Source organism: Odocoileus virginianus, chromosome 34, assembly GCF_023699985.2.
Source record: "Odocoileus virginianus isolate 20LAN1187 ecotype Illinois chromosome 34, Ovbor_1.2, whole genome shotgun sequence".
Taxonomy (NCBI): domain Eukaryota; kingdom Metazoa; phylum Chordata; class Mammalia; order Artiodactyla; family Cervidae; genus Odocoileus; species Odocoileus virginianus.
The window spans coordinates 3,898,479-3,925,097 of NC_069707.1; the positions used below are offsets into that span (position 1 = coordinate 3,898,479).

The following is a 26,619-nucleotide window of genomic DNA, read 5'->3' on the forward strand; positions in this document are numbered from 1 at the left end:
ATAGAAACAGATCGTAAAAAGGAACAGAAAATGCAATTAGTGGGTAAAGACCTTAAAGAAGCTATTTTGAATATAGGCTGCATGCCAAGAACAGATATGCATGTCCAAAATACTCAAATCAAAATTCTAAGACTAAATGTATCATATAAAATATATATTTGAGTGGGATTAAAAGTATGTTAGACATTCCAAACCAAAAGACATATGAACTCAGGATGTAGGGAAAAAAATTCTATCAGAAAAAACCTAAAGTGAGAAAAATTGTATAGAGACTCAGTAAGATAGGAAGCATCAGGAGGCAAAATATATACTGAAACTGAATATATTGGAACTCTAGAAAAAGGGGGACACAGAAAAATGTGTGAAGAAATATGGCCAATTATTATCCGAATTAATAAAAGCTGTAAATTCAGTTCAGTCCGTCAGTCATGTCTGGTCACTACTGAGGGACTGAACAAAACTGAACCGCAGCAGGCCTCCCTGTCCATCACCAGCTCCTGGAGTCCACCCAAACCCATGTCCATTGAGTCGGTAATGCCCTCCAACCATCTCATCCTCTGTCGTCCCCTTCTCCTCCTGCCTTCAATCATTCCCAGCATCAGGGTCTTTTCAAAGGAGTCAGCTCTCCTCATCAAGTGGCCAAAATATTGGAGTTTCAGCTTCAGCATCAGTCCTTCCAATGAACACCCAGGACCGATCTCCTTTAGGATGGACTGGTTGGATTTCCTTGCTGTCCAAGGGACTCGCAAGAATCTTCAGCACCACAGTTCAAAAGCATCAATTCTTCAGTGCTCAGCTTTCTTTATAGTCCAACTCTCACATCCATACATGACCACTGCAAAAATCATAGCTTTGACTAGATGGACCTTTGTTGGCAAAGTAATGTCTCTGCTCTTTGATATGCTGTCTAGGTTTGTCGTAACTTTTCTTCCATGGAGCAGGTGTCTTTAAATTTCATGGCTGCAGTCACCATCTGCAGTGATTTTGGAGCCCCCCAAAATGAAGTCTGTCACTGTTTCCATTGTATCCCCATCTATTTGCCATGAAGTGATGGGACCAGATGCCACGGTCTTAGTTTTCTGAATGTTGAGTTTTAAGCCAACTTTTTCACTCTCCTCTTTCACTTTCATCAAGAGGCTCTTTAGTTCTTCTCCTTGGGACTTCTCTGGTAGTCCAGTGGTTAAGACTCTCAGCTTCCCCTGCAGGGTGTACAAGCTCAATCCCTGGACAGGGATCTGAGATCCTGCATGCTGCAAGGCATGGACTGAAAAATAAAATAAAAGCTGTAAATACACAGACGCAAAAAGCTCAACGAACCATGAGCAGCTGAGATATGAAGGAAAATACAGAATTGCTCAAAATAAAATTGTTTAAGTCTATAGAAAATTATTTTAAAATATCATCCAAAAAGACCTACATACATACGAAAAAGGAAAAGTACTGCAGGTGACTTCTCATTAAAAATCCCAGTTAGAAAACCAAGGATGACCACATTTATAGTAAAATAAGAAAAAAAGCAGGATTCTGTACCCAGTCAGTTTTTTAAAATAAAGGTGATATTAAATGTTTGATGTGCAGACAATTAAAAAACTCATCACCAGTAACCAATGAAATATTTAGAAAGTCATTCAATCAAAAGAAAGTTAGACCAGATGGAAATGTGGATCTATACAAAGGATTTAAGAGCACCAGGATCTGTAAATGTCAGTAACAAGACATATTTTCTTATCTGAAGCTCATTTAAAAGATAATGGAGGTGCTTCAAATTAGTAATATCAGCTTCCACATCAAGAAACTAGAAAGTGGATACAAAATAAACCCACAACGAACAGAAGGAAGAAAATGAAATAGAACAGAAATCAATGAAATCAAAAGTAAAATGAAAAAAAAATCAGTCAAACTGAAACCTACCATTTTAAAAATAACAATGAAATGATGACCTTGTATCAAAACTGACAAAAAAGAAAAAACAGAGGAGATACAAATGGCTTATATCCTGTAAAGGATAATGAGAAGAGATCCCAGAGACTTTACAAGAATCACCACGAATGCTACAAATGCCTATCAGCACATGAATTTAGCAGCTCAGATAAAAGGGATCCTTGACAACTACACATAACCAAAGTCCCTCAGGAAGATTCAGTCCTACCAAACATAAAAGAAGCAACAGTAATTTAGCACAGTCTGCACCAGAGATAGAATAGGAATGAACATTTTTCAAATCATCTCATGACACCAGCTTTGCCCTGATCTTAAAACTAGACAAAAAAATCTACCAAAAAAACCCCCCAAAAAACTATAGAATATTATCTTGTAAAAGCTTAGACACAAAAATTCTTAGCATAAATGATAGCAAATCAAATCCAGTTTTATGTGTATAGATAGATTGATATAAATTTATATTGGTATAAATTTAGATGGATGGATGGATACACACATACATACATAAATACATAGACAAATAGATATCTAAAGAATAGCATGTTTCCTTTGCGGCTCAGCTGGTAAAGAATTTACCTGCAATGTGGGAGACCTGGGTTCAAACCCTGGGTTGGGAAGATCCCCTGGAGAAGGGAAAGGCTACCCACTCCAGTATTCTGGCCTACCCATTCCAGAAGCAACAGTTAGAACCAGACATGGAACAATGAACTGGTTCCAGATCAGGAAAGCAGTACGTCAAGGGTATATATTTTCACCCTGTTTATTTAACTCATATGCAGAATACATCATGACAAATGCCAGGCTGACTGGATGAAGTGCAAGCTGGAATCAAGATTGCTGGGAGAAATATAAATAACCTCGGATATGCAGATGACACCACCCTTATAGCAGAAAGCGAAGAGGAACTGAAGAGTCTCTTGATGAAAGTGAAAGAGGAGAGTGAAAAAGTTGGCTTAAAACTCAACATTCAGAAAACTAAGATCATGGCATCTGGTCCCATCACTTCATGGCAAGAATGAAGTGATTGTTTATTCATTGTAAGGACTGAGGTTGAAGCTGAAACTCCAACACTATGGCTACCTGATGCGAAGAACTGACTCATTTGAAAAGACCTTGATGCTGGGAAAGATCGAAGGTGGGAAGGGATGACAGAGGATGAGATGGTTGGATGGCATCACTGACTCTATAGACATGAGTTTAAGCAAGCTCCAGTAGTTGGTGATGGATAGGCAAGCCTGGGGAAACAATGAAAACAGTGACACTTTATTTTCTTGTGCTCCAAAATCACTGCAGATGGTGATGGCAGCCATGAAATTAAAAAGGCACCTGCTCCTTGTAAGAAAAGTTATAACCACCCTAGACAGCATATTAAAAAACAGAGACATTACTTTGCCAACAAAGGTCCATCTAGTCAAAGTTTTGATTTTTCCAGTGGTCATGTATGGATATGAGAGTTGGATCACAAAGAAAGCTGAGTGCTGAAGAATTGATGCTTTTGAACTGTGGTGTTGGAGAAGGCTCTTGAGAGTCCCTTGGACTACAAGGAGATCAAACCAGTCAATCCTAAAGGAAATCAGTGCTGAATATTCATTGTAAGGGCTGAGGCTGAGGATGAGATGGTTGGATGTCATCACCGACTCAATAGACATGAGTTTAAGCAAGCTCCAGGAGTTGGTGATGGATAGGCAAGCCTGGCATGGAGTTCATGGGGTTGCAAAGAGTTGGATACGACTAAGGAACTGAACTGGAAGAATAACATGCTGCTAACAAGTCAGGTTTCTTTCCGAAATGCTAACATTTCCAATATTCAAAAATCAATTATATAGTCCATTATATCACCAGTCTAAGGAATAAAACCCCACGTGGTTGAATCAGTTAATACAGAGAAGACATTTGGCAAGTTATGCCCATTCTTAAAACTCTTCCATGGCTTCTGATTGCTCTTTGACTGAAGAATGAGTTTTCCAAGTGTCCCACAACTCTGATCTCTCTGGCGCTACGTGCCACAGTTCAGTTACAGGCCCTGCTCACAGTCTCTGGGGATCACAGTCTTTGGGGACATGCTGTGTGTGTGTGTGTGTGTGTGTGTGCGCTCACTCCCTTGAGCTGTGTCTGTATCATGGGGTCCATGGACTGTAGCCCTCCACACTGCTCTGTCCATGGGATTTTCCCAGCAAGAATGCTAGAATGGGTTGCCATTTCCTCCTCCAGGGTATCTTCCAGGTCCAGGGGTCAACGCGTTTCTTATGTCTCCTGCATTGTCAGGCGAGTTCCTTACCACCAGCGTCACCTGGGAAGTTCTTCTCAAGCCAAACTGCCATGGGTTTGAAAGGCCTTCCCCACATGTAAAGGTAGACTCTAGATTCAAATCTCTGTAGAGTTTAATCAGGAAGACTTTCTTTGGAAGGTCAGTGTAAGTGAATTCTCACTCTCTTACAACCCTTTATCCCGAAATAAATTTAGGATTGTATTCATATGAAAATTTAAAGCTCATATACACATTTGTGCATGCTTATCTCTTTAGTTCATCCCTCTAGCTCATACTAGGCATTAGTATTGACATATTTACTGACTGAGCCAATGGCGCACTTCATAATGAATTCAGCATTAAAAGTGTTTCATTAATGGGAATGTCTTCACTTCTTATCAGGCAGGGTAAACACTCCGGGAACGTACATGCTAAAAATAAGTATAATTGAATCTGTTTATTTTGCACTTAAAGAGACCTTTTAACTTCAACGCCATTTTAAATATATTTATTCATTTTTATTGTTTATTTATGAAATGAACATTTATTAAGTTCTTAATGTGTGCCAAGTGTGAGGGACACAACTGTGAATAAATAGAATTTCTCAAATTTATGCAGCAAACAGGCTTGTGGTTCTTTTTTATTTGTTTTAAGAAAGAGAACACAATGAATGAAATGAACAGTTGTCTGTATTCTTTCTTCCTGGATAATGCTAGTTAATATAAAAAAGTGCTATGCATGCATAGCTAAAATATTTAAATCATTTAGAAATGAGTGAGATGAAAAGTGAAAGAAATAACCCTAGCCCAGTTCCCAGTTTATTCCCCTAAAGATGATCACTGTTTTAATTCTCTTATAACTCTTCCTGGAAAGAAAGAAACAAACATATTTTCTTGCTTACTTAGGAAAAAGATTTGATAATTATTTACTTCTGCTTTTTACTGAAATCATAGCATGGAAATTTTCCATATTAGCACATGGATATTTACCTCATTTTCATGGCAATGCAGTATTCTGGATTCCCTGTAATTAGTATAACAGCTCTCCTATTGAATAATTCCATTTTTCTATTGTTTCTACTATAAAAGCATTTTAATAACTATGTAATAGGCTGTAATAAATAACTGGTCAGTGGAGAATGCTATAGAATATTTAACATATTCCCAAATTATAGTATTAAATATTCTGATCCTGTGATCACACCATACAGTCCAGTAGTTCGGTAACTATTACTTCTCTGTGTGTGGAAGGACCAGAGAGTCTATCATAAAATAGGGAGTAAGGTAAGCAGTCAAAAAAAAAAAAAAATCATCACACTTGGAAAGTAGTTTTTCACCCTGTTCTCCTTTTCTTGGAGCAGAGATAAGTGAATTTCCATAACAATGTCTCCCCCCTAAAAAAAAAGAGACAGTATTCCAAAAAGTACAGAAGTATAGGGAAAAAAATTCCTTTTGCCTATTCTGTTAACCTGGCACTGGGGCAATGGAAATTTCTTTTGGCCAGCGGTTTGGGCTAAAACTCAGAATTTTCCACTGTCACCTCTCAGATGGTCATGTTTCCTTTGGAAGGCAGTTGATAAAAAGCTGAGCAGTGATTCTGCTCAAGGTACCGGTCCCCTGCTTTCAAGGACCTGTGGGAAACTAAGACAGTCCACAGAATGCATTGCACGTAAGCACATTGACAGGGAAATGAGAGCGTTCATCTGAAACAGCCCGCCAGATGCTGCATGATATCCTGTCAATGTGGTTCACTTAATGCCGTCAAAGCCTTTCTGACAGCGTGGCTGTTTTCTCTTGTAACTGTCAAAGATGCTTTTGAATTGGCAGGCTCAGCAGGTATCAATTTTTAGTCTCCTTTTTATTTTTTCTTCAAGCTCACATGATCACACAGATGCCGTGAAGGACTAATCAATAAATTGACATGAAGGTCTAACGAAGAGGATACATATATGAGCTAACTCATTTTATTGTTTTAAAATATCCTAAGGGGGCAAAGGGCTTCCCTAGTAGCTCAGTTGGGAAAGAATCTGCCTACAATGCAGGAGCCCTGGGTTCGATTCTTGGGCAGGAAAGATCCCATGGAGAAGGAAATGGCAACCCACTCCAGTATTCTTGCCTGGAGAATCCCATGGACAGAGGAGCCTGACAGTCCATGGAGTTGTAAGAATCAGACATGACTTAACGACTAAACTACCATCAAGGGGACAAAACACAAGAAATGATCTATTTCTAGCACGGTGATGCTTCATACCACTTAATTTCTGCCTTTTCCTGAGGTTGGGAATGTGAGTTACATATTTTCCTTTTTATTTATTTATTTTAAACTAGAAAGTGTGTGGCTAAATATGTTGTATTCTTTCCTAAAATCTCCAGGATTTTTGACAATATTTTCCCTAAGCATTGAAAGTGATGTTCTCTGAAGCTGAAAACTTTAAACTTCTAACAGATCAATGTGTGGACATAGCAGGACCAACCTCAAGACTTAAGCTGTGAAAGAGAAGAACTAACAGACTGAAATATCAGTAATACAATTGTTCAGCTGGATTTTGACTTCAAACAATTTTGACACATAACATGTCAGAAAGTTTCTTTCTCAAAAATAAGATTCAGTCTCTTAAAGAGTTAGCATTTTAGAAACTTTTAAATTTGAAATTGTTTAAATTCAAGAGAAGTTGAAAAAAAGCAGCATCCCCATATGCCTTTGACCAAGCTTCCTTAAATGATAACATTGTACAAAACTATTGTACATGTATCAAAAGCAGCAATATGACATTGATACATCACTTTTATATATTCTTTCCTCCCAATCCTACACCCTGGCAACTATGGAATTTTCTCTAGCATTACAATTTTGACATTTAAAGAATGTTATAAAAATTAAATGAAAAAGCATATAAGCTGTTTTAAACAACTTTTCAGAGATAGACTTGGCGTATCCTCAAGTCACCCATTTGGAATATAGCATTCAGTGAATTTCAGGATACTCACAGAATTGTGTAACCCATCACCATAAACTAATTTTAAACCATTTTCACCCCAAAAAGAAACCCCATGCCCATCATGGCCTCCCCCCATTTCCCTACTCAAAAAGCTCATACAATGTTAGGAAATCAAGAATTACTTTCTACTTTCTGTCTCCCTGGGTTTTTCTATTCTGTGTGTTTAGTATAAGTGGAGCCATACAATAGATGGCCTTCTGACTCAGATGTATAGAACAGACTTGTGGACTCTGGGAGAGGGCGAGGGTGGGATGTTTCAAGAGAACAGCATTGAAACATGTATATTATCTAGGGTGAAACAGATCACCAGCCCAGGTTGGGTGCATGAGACAAGTGCTCGGGCCTGGTGCACTGGGAAGACCCAGAGGGATTGGGTGGAGAGGGAGGTGGGAGGGGGGATCGGGATGTAAATCCATGGCTAATTCATTACAATGTATGACAAAAACTACTGTAATGATGTAAAGTAATTAGCCTCCAACTAATAAAAATAAATGGAAAAAAAAAAAAGAAAAATAATGGCACCAAAGTTCACATTTTAGCACACTACAGAGTTCCATTCCATTTTTATTTCTGAATAATATTCTGTTATGTTTATACCATATTTTATTTATTTATCATTCAGTGGAAATTTAAGTTGTTTTGTTTGGGGCTGTTATGACTAACACTATTATGAATGATTGTTTTCACCTTGTGTGTCTGCTGCAGTCCATGGGGCCGCAGAGTCGGACACGACTGAGCGACTGTACTGAGCTGAACTGAACTGAGTGTCTCTTATCTACTGTTGACTCATCTGGTAGTGAAAAGTGAAAGTGAAAGTAGCTCACTCGTGTCCGACTCTTTATGACCTCACGGACTACAGTCGATGGAATTCTCTAGGTCAGCATACTGGAGTGGGTAGCCTTTTCCTTCTCCAAGGAATCTTCCCAACCCAGGGGTTGAACCTAGGTCTCCCGCATTGCTGGCGGATTCTTTACCACCTGAGCCATCAGGGAAGCCTGAGTCATCTGGTAACTGCATGTTATCTGGGCAAATCACATCTTGCTCAACTTCATGCTATGAGTGTTAAGTAGAGATATTTTCATTTTTCTATTATAAATACCCAGGAATATAATTGCTGGAACATATAGCACATATTCAGCTCAATAAGAAATTGCCAAGAATATGTAATTGGACTTAGAAAACCCAGGCTATAGTTCTTCAGCCTTAAGGAAGTTTTGCAAAGCTTCCTGTATAGCTGAGGATGTTATTTTTCCAAACAGAGTAGCAGCCATTTTTTTGCTCAACCCAGTTCAGTTTTGAGAGAGTCTACCAGTATCTTCCCTTCTTTTATCTAGATATTCCTTGAAGTATTGTCGGTATTTGATTTTGTTTTGTAAGCCCTCAAATTCAGATACACAGCCACACAAAACCACATACCATAGACGACAATGTCCATTCTTGAGTGTTCTCTTAATAGCTTTTTTTTACCATGTCTTTACAATATTTGCATAATGCTTCTTTTCTTCTGCATTTGTAGATAGTTCATACATATCTCCAGAAGCAGGAGCAAATTGCCAAATAAACACCATTTCATCTCTAAACTTTTCTTCCTGGTCACAAAAGTAGTTGAAACTCTCAATTTTGCTGGACTCATTCACATGTAAATTATCAGCCGTCTGAAGAAGGGCATCTAAATTTAATTCCTCTGCATGGGTGTTAGATGTCTTGGGGACTGGAAAAGAACTTGCTCTTCAACAAACCAGATGTGGTCTACCACAAAGATAAACTAATAAAAGTTTTCTTGTTTTTCAATTATCCTTTTTTTTTTTTAATGTGAGGGTAATGTGCTCAGATTTGAAGGTAAAAACATGCTTCTGCAGGATGTATTCCACTAGTAGCATGACAAAACTAATCATGTTATTGGAGAAATCTATTTCCCATATGTCACTACAAAATGATCTTTAAATATGTATGTTTATATTTTTCCCATTAATAATAAACTATAATCTTCAGATATTTCTTTAAATAAAATATTTAGATCAATTCAATGAAATGAGCTCTAGTGAGTGCAAAAACAGAAGGAAAAAAAAAATCACCAAGCAGTCTCCAGAGTAGCTGTAATGATCTCACATCAGGATCTTAATCCATAGCCTCATCAGAACTTAGCATATGTGTGTGAGTGTGTGTGTGTGTGTGTGTGAATCATATATATTTATCATACACACACACACACACACATACACACTCACTAGTGGGAAAGAAACTACCTGCCATTGTAGGAGACTTAAGAGTTTGATCCCTGGGTCGGGAAGATCCCCTGGAGGAGGGCATGGCAACCCACTCCAGTGTTCTTGCCTGGAGAAACTCATGGACAGATGAGCCTGGCAGGCTACAGTCCATGGCATCACAAAGAGTCAAGCACAACTGAAGCAACTTAGCACACAAGCACATGTAATTCTTCAGGAATAAGTGGTATCTCATCATGGCTTCAATTTGCATTTCCATGATGGACAATGATGTCCACAACTTTCCTGTGAAGACTTGGTATTTCGTATTCTATTCCCTGATGTCTTTCACGTCTTTTGCTCATGTTCTAGCTGAATTGTATTCTTACTGTATCATTTAGAAAATATTTTATGACTATGGAAACAAGTCCTTGGTCAGTTATGTGATTTGCTGATACTTGCTCCCAGTCTGTGGTTTGCCTTTTTATCCTCTTAACAAAGTCTTTCAGAAATCAAGCGATTTTAGTCTTGCTGAAGCACACTGTCTTGATTATGTTTTTAATGGATTGTGCTCTTTGGAGTCATATCTACAAACTCTGCCTAATCTTAGGTCACATTGTCTTCTCCAGTGTTTTCCGAAATCATAATTATGTTTTTTACACTTGGACCTGTATGTCAATGTTTTAAATACAATGTAGTTTTAATGAAGATTGCTGTTTACTTGCTTGCTTACACATGTCCATTTTTTCCAATATGATTTATTTAATACATTTCTTCATTGAATTGCTTCTGCCACTTTGTTTAAAAATCATGTGTGCATATTCATGCTCAAATATTTCTATTCTTGACAATGTTTACTATTATCTGAGCCTTGTGATCCTGGAAAAGAAAAAAGGTTCAGAAATTCCCTCAACCTGGGTATTCTTGGAAGGTGGATGTTTCACTTGAGGTCAGCCTGCTTTTCTGGAGGACACCTAAGGAGGTACACTGTGCCAGCTGGGGCCGAGTCAGCCAAAGTTCAAGTTCAAGGGCATCTTAAGGAAAATTGGATTCAAAAGCTTTTGTTCCCATTGATCAGTGGGGACGAACAGTTCAGACGGGAATTTGGAGGGACTATTTCTAACCTTCTCAGAGGTAAACAGGGTGGCTTCCTAAGGCTCACCTAAGTCACAGGGCAGAAGATGTACCTTTAGCAAATCCACTGCTATGCTGGATATCAGCCACTTTTTGTGAGAAAAGCAGATATCATCAGAGATGTGGCCATATAAATCCTGAGTTTCAGCCTAAATTGTTGCTCAAAAAAATTGTCATCACTTCTATACAAATTTAACAAAGCATATAGAAAGAATTTACACTGTACACGTGTATATTATTGGAATATTTCTTCTTTTCTTGAAGGGGCATTCTTATGGAAAAGCTCCAAGGAAAGAGGAGCTGTCCAAAAAAGAGAGAACATAGTTGGAAACTGACTACTTTCCAATGTGATTGCATAACTACTCACTCCCTTTCTTATGACTTCAGGTCCTTTAATGCATAGGGAAGTAAGCTAGCGAACTGTTGGACTCTGCTGATGGAAAGGACTTTAGATCAAAACAGTGTTAAGAGTATAATATCTATGATTTTTCTTCTGAAATGAATTCAATATTCTCTGGTATTCCTCACTGATAAAATGTTTGTCACTACATATTACACATTTATCAAAATGCTGTTATAATAGAAAAAATAGAAAATTGGAGTTTCTCAATAAGTTAGTTATATTAATTATGGTATGTCCATAATGTTGCATTGCCATAGAAATGAGATAGATATGCATTAACTGACACAGAAAATTTCCACATATAACTTCATTGAAACATAGGCATGAACAATTATCATCCATTTTCTCTAAATAAGTAGACTATATATATATATATATATATATATATTTTTTTTTTTTTCTTTTTTTCCAGAAAGAAAGAAAATATATAGACCATATTTAAAGCAAGTGGATGAGATTACCTAGGGAGAAACAGTTTTGTAGGAATGGAGAAAAGTTCAAGACTAAGCTAGATAGAAAATTAAAAAAAAACAAAAACAAAAACAAATGAACTAGGAAAAGATTAACCTGCAAGGATCAGAGGAAAACTATGGAAATGTGGTAACATGAAATCCAAGCTCAATGGTCACTTCAAGAAGGAAGGTATTTTAATTGCTATTGAGAGGGTTCAGAATACGAAGGGAGGGAGTGTTCTCTGGACTTTAGTCCATAGAGATCTCTGGGGTTACTAGCTATAAAATCTCCCTGGGGAATAAAATGAACTGGAGATTGATTCAGAGAGAAGGAATGGAAAGAGTGAGTGAAAGAAACTTTCAAAAGACTGCTGTTAAAGAATAAAACCTGGTAAGATGGTAATTGGAGGGAGATATAAAGTCCAAAGAGAAGTTTATTTGCTTTAACGAGGCATTCTAAAATAGGCATGCATATTTAAGGGAAAGAAATCAGGAGAGAAAAAGAAGTTCATTCAGTAGGAGAGAAATTGGGAGCCAAAGTAGAATGAAAAAGATTCTGTAGTTGAGAGAATAATGCCCCCCAGAGAGATTCCCCCTCATCTCTGGAATCTGTGAATCTGTTACTTACAGGACAAAGGGAGCTTGCAGTTAGGGAAAGATCTTCAGATGGAGAGATCACCCAGGTAGGTACAATGGAATCATAAAGATCCTTAAATGTGAAAGAGGGAGACAGGAAAGACAGAATTGGAGGTGGAGATATGACGACAGAAGCAGAAGCTGAGTGATATTCTCCATGACTTTCAAGATGAAAGGCAGTCAAGGACCCAGGTGTCTCTAGGAGGTGAAAGAGGCACAGAAACAGCGTCTCCCCTGGAGCCTCAGGAAACACAGCACTGCTGACACCTTGATCTGAGCCCCTTGAAGCATATTTTGAATTTCTGCTGTGTGTGTCAAGTCGCTTCAGTCGTGTCTGACTCTTTGCAACCCCACGGACTGTAGCCCGCCCGGCTCCTCTGCCCATGGAATTCTCCAGGAAAGAACACTGGAGTAGGTTGCCTTTCCCTTCTCCAGGGGATTTCTCCGACCAGGGATCTAACCCACATCTCGTACATCTCCTGCATGGGCAAGCAGTTTCTTTACCACTAGCACCACATGGGATTTCTGCCATCCTCCAAATGATGATAATAAATTTGTATTCTTTTAAGCCACTACTTTTGCATGATTTGTTTCAGAGACAATAGAAAGCTGCTGAAGCTTCTATCTGGTCTATTTCCCTTAAAGGCTTCACATCTGAAGTGTGTTTCTGATGGTGGGAGGTTATATTTCTTATTGACTTCTTCATTCATAAAACTATTTCATTAAAAGTGCAGACTTGATTCTTACTGAGAAAATTGCTTTCTCTTACATACACATGTGTGCTCAGTCACTCAGCCATGTCCAACTCTTTGCGACCCCAAGGATTAAAGCCTATCAGGCTCCTCTGTCCGTGAGATTTTCCAGACAAGAATACTGGGCTAGGTTGCCATTTCCTTCTTCATCTCTTACATATAAAGACAACATTTAAGTATCGACACAATTAAAATATTTTGTATTCAGGTCAAAAATGACCCACATAAAGTCAGATGTTTCCCTGTTGCTAATATATCATTTAAATATTGCAAACATATCTGATATTTGTTTCCTTTTCTTATCCCCCAAAGTGAGTCATCATTTGTAAAACAAAATCCTGAGAGATTCCTGATAATGCAGTCTTAGGAGGGAATTGGCAGGAGTGATATTTGACACTCTTCTCGGATATATCAAGGGTGATATCTGATATCATCAAGGGTGATCTTTGGGATTTAGTTTTTGTTGAGTCACCATATCTTGCCCTTTCCAACTCATCGTCTGTCGCCCCTGATGGTTGGATGGCATCTCTGACTCAATGGACATGAGTTTGAGCAAAACTCATCTCTCATCTCTGGGAGATGGTGAAGGGCAGGGAAGCCTGGAATGCTACAGTACCTGGGGTCACAAAGAGTCAGACACAGCTTAGTGATTGAACAGCAAGTCCTATCCTTTCAGCCCATAAATAACACTGATAAGGCTGTCCAACAGCACGTGCCACATACGCACCGGGGGGAATCCCTATCCTCCCAGTCTACAGCTTCTGGGGACACTAGTGTTGAAAAATGATTGTGCCCTTATTTGAGTTTCCGTCATGCTATTATAAAATTTTCATAATGAATAATAGTTATAGGTTTACTTTATTATTTTACCTAGAAGATGGATCAAGGATAGGAATATTCATAATTAATTTTTGCATTTCGAGCTCTAAGCACATTAACTGATATATAAGCTGCACACACCACAGCACGAAACTGCATACAAGGCCGTGTTTGCTATGACTTTACCATAGTGCTTGCACAGTACTGCCTATCTCTGACTAGATTTTTAAACTTGTGTGAGAAAAGTAATAATCGTACCTACCTTGTATGCCATGTTGAATATTATAGGCAACATTGCATATGAAATTCTTAACACAGTGTCTAACATAGCTTGCCTTCAGAAAAAGTTAGCCAAAATCACAATCATCCTGCAAGATCATAATCTAATAGCTAATGAATGTTGATATTGTTTCTACATGATTTTCTGAAATGAAATTCTAAGGAACAAAATAAACTATATTACCTATCACATTTTATGTGAGATATTTAATTGAAAGCAACAAATAAAGTATGAATAATTTAACCTGAAGAGGAATGTATTAAAAGGATATTAAGTGATTCACAAACCCTTTGAAATCTAATGAACAGAATTTGGAGGCTAAATAGAGAGAAATAATAATCTAAATCAAGTCAGTAAAAGACTTCCCTGGTGGTCCAGTGGTTAAGACTCTGAGCATCCAATGCAAGGGTCAGGGGTTAGATCCCTGGTCAAGGGACGAAGACCCTGCATGGTATGGGGCATGACCAAAACATACTGAAAGAAAAAATCAAGTCGGTGAAATACTGGCTGGAGACATAACTTTTTCTACTAAATGCATCTCACCAACAGTGGACAACACAATATACATCTAACCTCTAGTGTGTATACGTAGTTGTTTGGTTATGTCCGACTCTTTGCAACCCAAGGGCTGTAGTCTGCCAGGCTCTTCTGTCTATGGGGATTCTCCACTGGAGTGGGTAGCGTTTCCTTCCTCCAGGGGATCTTCCCAACCCAGGGATCGAACCCAGGTCTCCCACATTGCAGGTGGATTCTTTACCGGCTGAGCCACCAGGGACCTGGAGGTAACAGCTGTTGGCGTTTTCCACCCATAGCAAGAATGGGTCCTCCTCAGTTCACACTGCTTATGACTCAAAGTGTGGGGCCAGCATGTCCAGTTTGGGTTGCTATGTCACGTTCCCTGCTTGCCTGCAAGAGAGGCTGGGAAACGAAACTTGGCATTTGTGGTTTTCATTGGGGGGAGATGAAGTTTTGTTTCCTGCAATGTAATTCCCCAACCACAGAAGGGAAAATCCCAAGTGGAACAGCAAAAGCAAATGCAGAAGTCCTCTAAGTCTCAAAATGTGTTCATATGTAGAATTCATGGCATTTCAAGGAAAGGCCAATTACAGTTAAAAATATACTAATCCACTAAAGCATGGGCTTCCGGGTGGCACAGTAGGTAAAGAATCTGCCTCCGATGCAAGAGACACAGGTTCTATCCCTGGGCCAGGAAGATCCCCTGCAGTAGGAAATGGCAATCCGCTCCAGTATTCTAGCCTGGAGAATCCCACGGACAGAGGAGCCTGGCGTAGGGTTGCAAAGAGATGGCTGCCACTGAGCGTACACTCTATAGTGGAGGGAGCCGTATGCAGGGCTCTGCGGTGACCTCGGTGGGAAGGAAATCCCTGACAGAGGGGATATGCATACACGTATGGCTGACTCACATCAGCAGAAACTCACACCACATTGTAAAGCAACTATGCTACAATAGAAGTTTTCTTTTTTTAAATATACTATCTTAGCTTTAATCATATATCAGATATAACAATTTAAAGATCTTTGCAGCAGTAGACTACCCCTCACCTTCCTAAAAACCAAAGTGCTTTCCCCCCCTCCATCCTTGTTCCAAATGTTTACAGTTCTCTTCCTCCCCTGCTCTTGGGCTCAGGTGGGATGTGGCTTGGGGGTGATGGCTGAGACAGGGGTGTGGTGACTGGCAGGCTGCCAGTGGCTGGGGAGTGGCTGAGACAGGCACTCAACCCAGACATATTCTGAAAACCCAGGGAGAAACCTTAGAACCAATCCTGCGTTTGGATTGTGGATATTGTATTCGCTCCCTTGTTCTACAGTCAAGTTATCCCCAGATTTTGCTCAGAAGGTAACCAAATTTAACCTGTGCCTCTGACAGGAAATGCATGGAGCCTCCACAAACATCAGGAAACTGAGAGAAGCCTTCACTTGAGCAGCTTTTTAAAGCAATTCTTTAAAATTTACCACTTGCTTTTTGTATATCCCAGGGGCATCTTCTTGAATGTTGTTCCAAAGAAATAATGTTTCTGGGTTGAACATGGTGAACACGTAACTAGAATGGATGTGAAATTCTTGACAAAAAGGTTTTCTCATGAGTGTTTCACAAGTAATATAATGAATTCTCACTATAGTCTCCGTAAAAAGTCAAGTTCCTTATTATGGTAAGGTATTCTTATTCACTCAGAGTTAGAATAATCAGAGGAATCACCATATTTAAATATGTATCATTCTGTGTGTATATAAATATTCATATTATACAGTTTATGAGTTACACCCTATGTCACTACGCCCAGGGGTTCAGTAACATAATTTAAAATACACATTCCACATTTCAACTTTTAAAACATTTAAAGTCAATGTGAAATATATGCTAGCTAGTAATGTTAATATAACTTTCTCCTGCAATAGTCACGTGTGCACATAGATATGAATATTAAATACATGAAATATTTAAAAGTATTTTGTTAAGTATATTAAATATATTCTTATAAGAGATAAAATTGATTTTTATCCCATAAATATTAAAAACATATTAGCTGTCAATGTATGGTAGATTAACTTTATTTCTAATGATTAAAATTTAAAGCAAAGTTTAAAGATTTTTACATAAGGTTCTGGTCAAAAACAAAAATAAGTCATGAATCTACTCATCAAAAATCTCTGGAGTCAATATTTCTCTAACTGTGCATGTCAGTTTCTGGTGGTTTAAAACAAATTTATTGAGGAAAGCTTTGCTAACGTGAGGACATCTGATCAGTAGCGTGTTCAGTAGATAAAATAAAAAAAATCTAGAATTTACATGAGAGCTAAACATTTAGTTTACATCAATTTGGAATTGGTAGTGCCTCCTATTTCCCTGAAGAAGAAAGGAAAAGGTGAAAGAGTCTGTGTACATATATGACACAAGGAGAGAGATACACACATTCAGAGCACATGCATTCTACATCTAAGGTTCAAAGTTCAACCAGCAGATCCTTTATACTGACAAGGATAAAACACAAAGCTCTGAAACCAAGTCTTGGAAAAAATCACAGATACAGATACACAGTGACAATTGATATCAGAACTATCATATACAATATATAAAATAAATGTTTGATATACTTAAGAAATAAAGTTGACAAAATATGATGAAGGAAAGGAGGACATAATATGTGACAGCAAAGTTAAATCTGAAATAAACAAATTATAGCATGAAAATTAAAATAGAAATTAAGTGGCTATGCACCAAAATAAACATCACTTAAGAGAGAATTAGAGAGAGATTTGAAAAGCTTAAACAGATGGCTTGAAGAAATTGTACAGGAAATGCTCTGTAGAAGAGAGGGGGTATATCTTACAGAGACTTAAAAAGATGCAGAAGATTGTGTAAGACGTTCTAGCACCGTATCAAGACTCCAGTTAGAAATAATAGAGGACAGAAAAGAAGGGCAAATTGGAAGATGTGATTCACAACTTTCCAAATCTGTTATATACAATTTACATATTAAGGAAATTCACTGAATCCCACCCAGAATAATGGTGTGTGCATACACACACACACACATATATATGTGTATATATATGTGTGTGTGTGTATAATATGTATACATACATATATCTATATAAATATAATTTTTAAAAGCTTCACTCCCACGATTACGAGAGCTGGCAGGTCTGTAATCTGCACGGCAAACCATAGGCTGGAAACAGGCAGAAGCCGGCACTTGAGTCTTGAGACAGAATTGTTTTTCACTTTAAACGTCATTTTGCTCTCAGGGCCTCTAACTGACTGGATGAAACCCACCCACATTATTAAGGATAATCTCTTTTCCTGAAGACCAAGTGATTGTAGATATAAACCACACCCACAAAGCAGAAAAAGTAATAGAGAAAATGAAGAAAACTAAACATTTAAAATACCAATAAAATTGAGACTTTAGCAAGACTGACCAAGATAAAAGATTTAAATTATTAAAATCAGGGATGATAAAGGGAAAATCAGAGCTGGATTTACAATATAAAGATTCTAAGGAAATACTCTGAGCAATTGTATGGCAATAGATTATATAATGCAGATGAAATGATCAAATTCCTAAAAAGATGCAAACTCCCAAAACTGACTCGGGGGACTTCCCTGGCTTGCCAATAGCTAAGACTCTGCTTCCAAAGCAGGGGACTTGGGTTCAATCCCTGGTTGGGGCACTAAGATCTCACATACCACACTGCATGGCCAATAAATAAATTAATTAATTAATTTAAAAAAATGCCTCAGAAGACATAAATCTGAATAGATTGGTAACAAGTATACAGACTGAGCATTTGAAACCATTTTCTCACAAAGAAAAGTCCAAACCTATGTTGCTTTGCTAGTAAACTATAATGATGATTTAAAGAATTAACATTAATCTAAAAAAAAAAAAAACCACTTTCTGATTCAATTTTATTGAGATCAGTCTCATCTGATAGCAAAATATTACAAAAATATTGACATAAAATACATCAACAAATTTCTACAAAAGTGAATCTAACATATCAAAATGATTATACAGCATGACCAAATGGAATTTGCCACACAATTCTAAGTATGGCTTAACATACAAAAATCAATCAATATAATATACCATATTAATAAAAGGGAAGCAAACACACATTGTAATAGAGACAGAAAAATCATTTGATAAAATCCATCACTCTTTTATGAAAAAAAAAAAAAAAAAAACAAAACTGAATAATCCCCATAGGAATAGAAGGAATCTTTCTGAACTTAATGATAGAATATGTAAAAATAAAACAAAACTCACGTTATGCTTAATGGTAAATTCTTGATAGCTTTCCTTCTATGACCAGAAGCAAGAAGAGAGGATATCAGAGCCCATCCAGGACATTATAAACAACAGAAATGTGTTTCTCAAGTTATAGAAATATATTGGATTGTCCAAAAGTCTGGAACATCTTATAGAAAAACTGAAATAAGCTTTTGGCCAGCCAGGATTTCTCAGTTTCACAGCCTGGGCAGGGGGAGATCAATACGCTGGTAGAATCAGTGTCTGGTGAGAGCCGGCCTCCTGGCTTAGACAGCTTTCTTCTTGCTGTGTCCTCACGGAGCAGAAGGGTGGGCGATCTCTCTGAGGGCTCTTGTTTAAGCCCGCTGATCCCAGTCATGAGGGCTCTGAATTCATGACTTAAACATCTCCCAAAGGCCCTGCCTCCAAAATTTGCCACACGGGGGTGAGAAATATTCAGTCTGCAGCAGGTTTGAAAGAATTCCTGTCCTTAAAGTACATAAAAAGATAAAAAGAAGAACGAGGTTGATGGGAATCTATAGGGCTTTTACGTTACTTCTCCCACAAAGGGAGAGAGACAGGTCTGGTTTACCTGCAAAGGACTTAGAACTCAGAGTAAGAGATTTTGGTTTAAAGCCTGGTTCCTGCACCAGCTGTCAATCATACTAGTTCTGAGGCCCCAAAAGTTCGTGTGTTATATATCTAAGTATCGTTGTTGCTCCATCAGGTCTGATCTTTGCGACTCCACTGACTCCAGCCTGCCAGGCTCCCCTGTCCTTCACTATCTCTAGGAGTTTGCTCCAACCCATGTCCATTGAATCAGTGATGCCATCCAACCATCTCATCCTCTGTCCCTTCTCTTGCACTCCATCTTTCCCAGCATCAGGGTCTTCTCCAGCGAGTCAGCTCTTCACTTCAGGTGGCCAAAGCATTGGAGCTTCAGCTTCAGCATCAGTCCTTCCAATGTATATTCAGGGTTGGAAGATTGCAAACCAAGCTAATAGGATGTTAAATAAAAAAGGTTCTATCCTTTCAGCTTAACAAATATACTTTTATAACACTCTGAAAGGCTAGGACCGCATTGAGACTCCTTAGATTTCTCCCCAAGTTTCTGGCCTAACACGCCTTGCTCTTGCTTCTGACGTCATGCAGCATCACAAGGAGTGTGATGTGCATGGACACGGACGCCCACATGCATGCCCAAGCTGAGTCCCCTTGGGCGCAGCGTTAAAAGCCTTGAGTGGTATGGATTACCCCTGGGAGGAGAAAAGATCCATACTGATGATGCAACTGAGCTTAGGTCATTCGGCCAAGGATTCAAGGATCCAGGATTCTTGAACCTGAACCTGGTCTACAGGTGGGCATAGACGCTTATGGGCATGTCCCTCTGCTGCTCAAGACTCCCTGCCAGGACAGAAACAGGGTCAGACAAGGGTCATCATGGAGGTTTCTGAACTACAGGTTTCTGTTTGTGTCCAAGGACATGACTGCTTCCACCAATTACCTGTATAACGCTTTGTTATCCTCAGTGTAGAATAGAGATGCCGTTCATCTCATTGAATTATGAGAGTTAAAGAAAATCAAAGATTAAAGAAAAAATATTATATCAATATATTGCCTGATACATAATGAATTATCTTTCTCTCTTCCTCTTTTCATTGTTACCTTAATTTCTCCCAGAGTACTCATTTTTGTAATAAGACTAATATTAGTGCTTGATTCTCAGGACTGACATAACACATACATCATATAATATGTGATAATGAAGCAAGAGATCTGTAAGTGGTATATATGATAGGGCATGGCAACCTACCACAGTATCCTTGACTGGATAATTCCGCAGACAGAGGAGCCTGGCTGGCTACAGTTCATGGGGTTACAAAGAGTCAGACAGACTGAAGTGACATAGCATGAAGCACACAATAGTCAGTAGAAGAGGCACTGAATTGGAGAAGAAAGTTTCCGCTTGGGAAAGCATAAGTGGAATTTGTAAACTACATGGGAGTTTCTGGTAGGATCATCTTGATATTTACCCTTTCCTGCAAAAATGTTTCCATTAGTTGACCTAGAAATTAATTCTTGCCTTAGTTTTAGCCAAACCTGATAATATACACACCCAATTTCGAAAACTCACCAAAGACTTATCACATAATCCCCAATAATATGTGTCAGGGAGCTTTCTGGTTGGTGCCAGTCCTCAGATGTTCTGATTTCCCCTGGCCAGCATAAGCAGATGGCTTTGTTCAGAGAAGCTGGCCTGGAGATGTAATTGGAGAAGAAACTCTACGTGCATGTAATTTGAAAGCTGCCTGGATCCTGATAAAACAGGAGTCATGGTGGGATTTTGAAGCTTAACAGGAGTCATCAGCAGGGTGAAATATTCTCCTTAAGTGAGTCCTGAATGCCTCTCACGTCCAGTCATGGTTCCCTATATATATGTGTGTGTAGAACAATGTGAAACTCTCTGATCATTTTTACAGCAGCTTCATTCAACCACCACTTCTGCGCTGTACTCACCCCACGCTCCCAGCAGCATCACAAATGTACGTATGTATGAATAAGCAATATATCCCCCAGAAAGGTCTAGAAAGTCTAGCAAAATCTGATTCATGGAAACCACTCAGATATTGATGTTTTAACTGACATTTGGCATGAAATAAAGTAATTACTGGGTTTTACAATGTTAATTTAAGGCAGTATACTAGATTTTGGAAAAGTCAATGCATCTGATATAAACCTATTTAGTTGAGCCAATACATTTTTATGAAGACCTTTCTGGATACAAATAGTAAAGGAATAAACTTTAACAAAAATTTTAAAGTTCACCAACTGAGCTTTCTCCAACCAATATACTTTTTGTCTTGATTCCTTTTAGTTAGAAAAACTGACTCCTCCCACCCCCAAGTACCTATCTCATGATAATACATTCTAAAATAATAAGGCTATATTGCAATGGCTCACTTATTTTAAAATAAATATGGTCAACATGTAATCCATTATTTGGTTTATGTGAAGAGAAATTTCAATGAAAGATAATTGAGCATACTATTTTTCACATTTTAGAAGAATAATTGCTTAAATTGCAATGTAATGTTTAAATAGACAAATGTACAGAGGTCTATGTGCAAAAAATATTTTACTTTCTCCACATAACATTCGTTTTAAGAATTAAAATTCAATTGATTCAGGAGAATCAATCAAAGGCTCCTGTTTTACAATGTATTGTGCCATATGCATGTGTATGTCCATGTTTGTGTTTGTGTTAGAGAGATACGGCTAGAGATAGAGTAAAAGATAAGGAAGCCAATAAAAATCGAAGGAAACATAAAAAAGAGATGGATATCTATTAAGTGAAACCAACAATAGGGACTTTTCTCCTTTAACCAATAAAATCTAAATGGCAAAGTTCTAAATCATCATTTGGAAAATAGAATGAATAAGAAGATAAAAAAAATGTTAGGTTTATCAAGGAAAATAAACGAACAATATTGATCACAGTATGTAGACTATATGTTCAAGAAATTTAATCCTTCCATCCTATGTAAAAAATGAAGATACTAATTAAATTAGGAAGAAGAGTGAAGTAAAAATATGATGGTAAAATTGAAATAAGCTTTCTGATTTCAAGTCTGTCCATAAACTCAAAAAATTGTTCATTGCGATTATAGGGAGTGAACTAGGATAAAAATGACCATATAAGGATTACCAATGTGACACTACATATTCTTGATAGTGAGCAGAGATTGATTACTGTCCACATTCTCGCTGATATTGACATAGACTCAACAACCCAAGGAGCCAAAGCATTGTTTCTGCTATCTATCTCATATAGTGATCCTCTCCCTATGAAAAGAAAGTAAGAAGAACAAAAAATCTAAACGAGGTCAGGAGAAAATATAAACATTAAAAAAATGTATCTTCAACTCTTCTTTTCTTTATTCAAATTTCAAGACACTTTAGAACATTTTTGGACAAGTATTTTCCTACCACATATTAATAATTCAGAGCCAGCTTAATATAAACCCAATACCTTTACTTTTATTCTGTACATAAAATGTGAATTGAATTGGTATACTTAATGGTTATTTATGAATGCAAATTTGTTAGAATTACAATTAAAGAATAATAAGATTAACGAAAGTTGGGTTTAGAAAATGATGAATAATAGATTAAAAAAATCAATTGACAGAAGATATTAAAATAATTACACACACATTTCTAATAAGTAAATAGAAGAATTTATGCTATTTTCCATTTAGCCAGGAACTCCTTGCTTTGGTGAAATAATCCCTTATTCCTGCATTTTTGATGGGTGAGAAATTACAGGAGAAAGGAGAAATGAAGTGTTAGTGATGTCAAAAAAAGGAGATAGAATTAAGAAACCCAAATGTCCCAAAGCAGTTCATAGAACTTTCAGAATGCAGTCTAGAATGTGCTTGTTTCAAAATGTTTTTGTTCTCTTCATCTTCTCTGTTTGACCTGTTCTACGTCATTCTCCTTTATAGAAGCAGATTTTTCACGGAGAAGAACTACGTCCTCTGAAAAGTGAAAGTGTCGGTCACTCAGTTGTGTCCGACTCTCTGTGACCCCGTGGACTGTAGCCCGCCAGGCTCCTCTGTCCGAGGAACTCTCCAGGCGAGAATGTTGGAGTGGGTTGCCATTGGCTTCTTCAAGGGATCTTCCCAACCCAGAGATCCAACTGGTGTCTCCTGCATTGCAGGAAGATTCTTTACTGTCTGAGCCACCTTGGAATCCCAAGGTTCCCTCTATTTAAGAATTTAAGAGCTATCTCTCTTATTTAAAGAGTTACAGTGAAGACAACAATGGGGTGGCAAAAGCAGGGTAGTTGTACAATCAAGTTTCTGTTTACCTTTTCCTGGGGGATTCACACTTCCATTTTCAAGACCTCTTTGAAATTCTCATCTGTTTGAAAATTCCTTTCTTCAGTTGTGTTCAGTCTGTAAGCACGATTTAGTGGTAATATAGAGGACAAGGTATATGGTTGAAGAGCTTTTTTGTTTTGTTTTTAATGGGAGTTTTATTCTTAGAAGAATCTGTATGCAATGAAAGACATCAGAGGAGAGATGACATCAGGATGAGACTATCAAATCTACTTTCAAGGATTCAGAGAGATGTAAGGCAGTGGATAGTAGAATTAAGCTAAAATCGACAAAAGGCCTGCTAAGCATCATCAGTGCCTTGCACTACAACTGTCTCACACAAAGACCACATATAAAAGAATGTGCCTCAAAAAGATTTATGGATGGTCGTTTTGGAGCACTGTGTAAGTTCCTAGTATATGCATAGGAAGCCCAGAAAGGATTTAAGAAGGATATATAAAAGAAAACTCTACAATTACGTTAGACTAAAAGGGCCAGAAACAGTTTGTGCTTAATAAAGAGAATTAATTAGTGTTGTGCTCAATTAAGAGAAAATATAATAGTCAACCTAAAATTTTAGAGTGAAATTAGGACTTCTCAGGCAGAAACTGAGAAAATCAGTCAATGGGGGAACTACACTATAAGAAATAATCAAAGACAATTTTCAGACTGAAGAATGATCCTAGATGAAAACACAAAATTTTAGAAGAGATTGGATATCACTGAAAGTGTAATTGACCAAACAAATATGGTCTTTTTTTTTTCCTCAAGAGCCAAGATAATTTAATGGGCAATAGTCTCTAAACATATCATTTTTGGAAAACTAGATATTGATATAAGAAGATGAAAAAGAATATTTGGCTTTTATCACAGAAAATAAAACAAACAATATTGATCATAGCTATGTAAATCTATAAAGATTTCAGAAGCAAAATTTAACTTTCCATCTTATGAATAGAAAAATGAAGAGATAATTAAATTAAGAGAATAGAAGCAGTGAAGTAAAAATATAAAAGAAGTAAAAAATTAAAAAAAAAAATGAAGCTTTGGATATCAAGATCTCCCAATAAAATCAAGAAATTTCTATCTAGATTGATAGGAAGAGTAAGAACAAGGATAAAAATGACCAATATTAAGGATTGGACACAAGTATAGACAATAAAAATATTTTTTAAAGAAATAGAGAAGAGCATGAAAGAATTTATTATAGTACATTCATCAGCTTATATAAAAATAGACAATTAGCTTCATAAACATAAGCTCTTCAGTAGCCTATTAAAGCTTGTTATCTATTAATAAATAAGTAGCCTTATTTCAATCCTATTAAAATTGCATAAGTAAATCTTTTTTTCATACAAAATAAATCTCAGACTAAGGTGTCAGTGCTCATGAAATATATCAAACACTTAGGGAAGAAAAAAGTGTCAATCTATGCAATCTTCTTCTTTTTTATATTCAGAAAATGGATGCGGAAGGGACACTTCTAGATACATTTTGTGAGACAAGTATAGTCTTGCTTCTAAAACCAGAAAAAGGTATTGCAAAAATAATTCAGGTCAGCATCACTCATAATATAAAACCCAAAAACCTTTAACAAAATGCTAAGAAATTAAAATCAGTGATACATAAAATGAATAATAGGCTATACTTAAGTTTATCATAGAAATGCAACATTTGTTCAACATTAAAAAAAACTCAATAAATGCAATTCACCAAATTAAGGGCATTTAGGAGAAAAATATGATGAATGAATAGATTAAAAAAATCACATCTGACAAAATTTAAAATGAATTAATCACACAATTTCTCAATGAAGTAATAATATGAAGAAATGTGCTTAACCTGATACAAGCTCTCTACAAAACCTACAAGCTACATTGTATTTATGAGTGAATGTTTTCTTCTATATTAAGACAAGACAAGATGTCTCTCTTCACTACTTTTATTTAACTTTGTACTGGAGTTCTTAGTGCAACAGGAGAAGAAAAATATCTAAAACATTACCACATAGAAAGAAAGAAATCAAACTTTCTTTTTTCACTGGTGATACATACCTATGTGCAGAATGTCTTAACAAGTCCATCAAATAGCTAGCAGAACTAAAAATGTTTATCTAGCAGAATCACATGTTCCAAGTTCACTATATAAAAATCTAATGTATTTTAGTATACTAACAATGAACATTAGGAAATATATTTCCATTTATATTTCTAATTCTATCCCAATCATTCTCTCTTCTTTTACTGGTCCTTTAATTATATATATATTCAATAATCTGATATTTTTATATACTTCTATACCGTGATTAGGTTTTTTGAATGTTACCTATAGGATTCAATTTTTATAATTTCCATTTACTTGTCTTCAAATTTACTAATCCTATCTTCTTGGCATTAATTAAGTGTATTTCATGCTCATTAACTTTCTGACATTGTATTAATTATAAAATGCCTGCTTTTTGTTTAAGAGATTGCAATTATCTGTTAACATTCTCTCCTTTTTAAGATCCTGATTTCCTTGCCTTTTTCCCTATTAAAAAATATGTATTTGAAGTAAAGATTGTACCTATTAACTTCAGCAGATAGACTGTCTATGCATCCACTTTTATTTATGTTTTTCCTCTTGATCACAATTTTTATTTTCTTGCTGTTTTCTTGGCCTTGAAGAAAATTCTTCCTTTATATCATAATATCTGTTAATCAAAATTCTTATTGTTCTTCCCCAGACGGTGTATATTGTTTTACCTGTTGCGCAGGTAGGATGAGGAGCTGAACCAATCAGCCAATTAATAATACGTCTTGTCCACAACTGGGGTGAAGTTTCATTTAAATTTCATCTAGTTCTAATTCCAAATGGTCTGTGGGGAAGAACCGTAAGTTTATGGCAAACCACTGTACATCACACTGCAGAGTTTTCATCTTCTAAGCACCCAAAGTTGATGAGAGATTAACTTTGCTTCTCTGTTCTGCTTTCTAACCTCTGGGCTGCTAGGGAATGCCCAGGGACTCGAGGCTTCCCACCTGGCATTAGTGGTAAAGAACCACCTGCCAATGCAGAAGACCCAAGAGACATGGGTTGGAACTCTGGGTTGGGAAGA

General features: G+C 37.1%; 1 pseudogene; it reads right to left on the bottom strand.

The window, feature by feature from the left end:
* Positions 1-8,326: 8,326 nt before the first annotated feature.
* Positions 8,327-19,021, bottom strand: LOC139032989 (regulator of microtubule dynamics protein 2-like; annotated as a pseudogene).
* Positions 19,022-26,619: the final 7,598 nt, after the last annotated feature.